We start from the raw sequence: 4,114 nt of genomic DNA, 5'->3' as shown, positions 1-4,114 counted from the left end.
ATATACCTTTCCAAGATTACAGGTCTCCTATTTATAGTATTCTCCCTGGGTCTGGGAGCCTGGCCCACTCCTAGCCCCTATAATGCATTCTTACACGGCATTTTTTAGTAGGAACGCCGGCTCTTATACTCGGCCCCTCAACTGGATAGGGTAAATGCCGAATAGAAGTCACGTTCGGGGCCGACTTATCTTACTCTCGTTGATCCAGAATTTATCGGCTCCCACAATTGGTAATATCAGCACACAGTATAACTGTTATACACAATATTTAATCCAGACGGATTTGAAACTCAAACATTGAGAGGTTAGAAGGAAAATATGGGGTGGCTCTAGTTGAGCGCCTAGTGCATCGAATTAGTTATTTAAATTATTGTTTATGGCCAATTGAAATGATTAAAAATTATAAAAATTGAGATGTAGTATGACCTTCTCATAGAATTATCTTAATATTATTCAATGTGGTAAGCTTCACAAATGATCCAATTAAAAAATTATTTGGAACTCGTCTATTTTTTTCTTGCAAAAGTCTAAGGAGGGGTAGGCTCGATTCGCAAGTCATCAATCGGTGCAAATTCATTGCGTGATGACTTATGAACCAATGGATACAATTTCAATAAATGCACAATGAAAGACTCATGAACCTCCTCTCTATCATGATATTGATAAAGGGAAATGGTTGACATCGACTCTTGAACCATTTTCATCACTAACAAGTATGAAATGACTCAAGCCTCAATGGGTTCAATTAACGTCCAATTGAACCCAAACCATTTTATTATCTAGCTCCATTTTAAGCTATTGATTACCCATTTTTAATTACCTTTCCATTCATTAATCATTTTAGTCCAAAATGAGCATTAAGTCCACTAAAGGAGGGAAGTGTCAAACAAAGGGTTGTTTTTGGGCATGAGAGAGATGTCATGCCGTTGGTAATGAACTTCTGAAGAGATTAAACCATTAAGCACAACAATCTCTATCTCAAGCTTAAACAAACAATCGATTTGAAATGACTCTCAAAGCAAGAAAGAAGCCAAGAAAAGAGAAAAGTGCAGAGATGATTAGAGATGATCACAAGTATGGAAAGCTTGAAATAAATGCTATCAACTCAAATAGGTTGGTGTTTAATGCCTAAAACACCAAACCTACGAGGACCATTACATTACAAGCATGCAATGCAAAGCATAAATGAAACTAACACATGAAAATAGTCCTAAATTAGCCCAAAACAGTGCTGAAATTAAGGTAAAAATAGCTAATTGAGTAAGCCAAAATAATGGAGAATTTAAGCTAGTAAATAAGCCAAAGGAGAGGAGGCTAACCCCTCCATGTTTGAGACTTCAAAACCATATTTTTGCCTCTGAAAAAATTTCTAAAAATCAATTTTTAAAAGCTCAAAAAAAGATAACTAAAAGATAGAAAACACAAGAGTAAAGGCCTAAGAAGCAAGGTTCAAGGAGAGGAGATCCACCCCTCTACCTTTAGTGGCCTTAAACCACAAGTTTCAGCCCATAAATACAGATGAAAAACAGTACAAAAAACAACAATAAATAATGGTCAATGAATAAGGGAAAGAAGCTTGGAGTTATACCTTTTGAAGAGGAATGACCCTTTGAATCACAAACCACTAATTTCACACCCTCAAGAGCTTAAAATGCAAGCTCAAACACTTTAGCAAATAACTCTCAAGTTTGGTTTGGAGTGCCTAGGCAAAGGGTATATAAGTTGTAAGAGAGAGAGAAATGTAGAGAGAAATATTTTTGCTTTCCAAAATTTTCTAACCCTAATTTTTAAGAGAGAGTCCTCTATATATAGAAATATATGAAAGGCTCTCGAAAATATCCATACAGATATAGCTAAGGCAGTGCATGCATCTGTGGAGACAACTGGCACAGTTGGCAAAAATATCTGAAATTTTACACAAGTAGCTGGCAGGACACTAATAATGGGCGGCAGGACACTAGTGGGTTTGCTGGTCCCTTGGATGGTTAGGCTTGAAAAACTACCGTTTTGGTCCAAAAACAAGGCACAAGGTTTGTAGGTTTTTTTTTAAGGCTCAAAATTGAGGCTCCCTAGTGAGGAAGTCGAGCATTTGGACAAGCGTACAAATCATCATTGGGTGAGTAATCAGTGGCGCCCAAGTCTTAAAGGCGGTAAAAAATGGGGTGTTTATAATTTACCTAATGTTCTGGATGCAAATCTTGCAAGAAATTACCCACCACCACTAGACTACATTGTTTTAATATCTCGATCTTCTGGTTGTAGCATGTTACGGTAAGTGCGTAAGCACATTCCCGTAACTTGCGCATCAACCTAATTTTTGATCTACATTCACATATCTCATCCAATCTCTCAAGTTCATTTGAAGATGTAACAAGTAGAATCCGTGGCGTGCCAGCAGGAATACGTAGGGCATCGACTATAACAAACCAGCGTTACAATCGGACACAAACGTCAATGTCCTACCACCGTTCACAACTTTCGCCAAATGACGCAAGAACCACTCCCATTTACATGCATTCTCAGAATCAACTATAGCAAAAGCGACTGAGAACAAACTTGTGGAGTGGAGCTTTAAGAAACGTGTAACCCATAAATATTGCATTCTGGAAATTACAAGTAATAGACATGATAAAACTAGAGCAACTTACATAGATAAAAGTCATAGAAACTTGCAACCTTTATTGGTGTGTCACATATGACAGTATGTTGACATTGAAAGAATTGTAACAACACTTTGGAAAAACAAACCCATACCTTGGTTGGCATCCTTGGCCGTCGCGGCGAGCAGATTCCCCTTGAACCTACCTTTCAAGAATGTCCCATTGAGAAACAAAAGTGGGCGCCAATGGTTGAACCCATCTATGCATGCATGAAAAGAAATAAAATATCTAATGAACTTACCCGTTTGTTGATCAAAATCCAAGTTGATGTAACTATGTGAGTTGTTCTCCATAACAGCGTCGCTATACCACCTGAGTTGGTCGAACGACATTACGTGATCCCCATATACTTCACCCATCGCCTTCTCCACCCCTAACCAAGTAACACGATAACTAACGTCCACGCCATATGCATTTTTCATATCAAAAACCACATCGGTCAGGCGAGAGAGCGGTTGTTCCTGCACACGATCTGCAATGACATCGGACACCAAATCCGACACCGTACGCGGGTTTCTAAATGTTTGTACAGCAGCACCGCAAGAATGTAAGCTATTAAACCTCTTCAAACAAAACACCCCATTCGATGCCGTCACCTTACTATGAACTAACCACAAACACCCAGTTGATGTTGCGAATCGACACACAGCTGTGACCCGGACTGGATCATTCTTCATATACTTGAACTGAAACCCACATTCGACGGTATACTTGCAAAGTACAGACCAAAATTTGTGTGCGCCGCCCCAAAAGGATTGGCTAACATGTTTAATTCCATAAGCCCACAGAGCGGACAAAAACGTCTTCGACTTATGAGGACAAATAACAGCAACAAATCCGACCTATCATTCATATCACACATTCAGACCTCTACAGACTCACACCCACCCGCATTGAGAGAATCCACCCCCCCGCGTTGAACGTCCGCCCCATCGCACATTATTTCAATAATCACATCAATATGACCAATATCGAATGATTTCGCAAGGGCCAACATGTTTTGAACATCATCATCACAAACAATCTTAAACTTGTTGTATCTGGGAATGTTAAACAAGAAAAACACCAGCCCCGGCACCAAACAGTCGAACTTCCCACATACACCATTAATCAACTGTGCAAAAGTGGAATCTTGATTAAGACGAACCATCGCATTCGTCTGCCTATATGTACACAACAACACAATGAACTCCATCCCTACAATCATAAAAAATAATGGGTTACACTATAATGAACACCCACCATTACGTAAATTACTACCCCACATCACCCACCCACACCAGACAACAAAGAAAATGCCATGAAAATCAACTAGAAACTTAAAATTAACAACTTCATCAGCAGACCACGAGACACCCCCCCCACCAAAACCAAATGAAACCTCATACAATATAATAAATCCTCCCCCCCCCCCCCCCCCCGAAAGAAGAAAAAAAAAAGAAAAAAAAAGAAAA

The sequence above is a fragment of the Camellia sinensis genome, chromosome 3, assembly GCF_055761805.1.
Source record: "Camellia sinensis isolate YWXY chromosome 3, ASM5576180v1, whole genome shotgun sequence".
NCBI classification, from domain to species: domain Eukaryota; kingdom Viridiplantae; phylum Streptophyta; class Magnoliopsida; order Ericales; family Theaceae; genus Camellia; species Camellia sinensis.
This window is presented reverse-complemented; position numbering follows the sequence as displayed.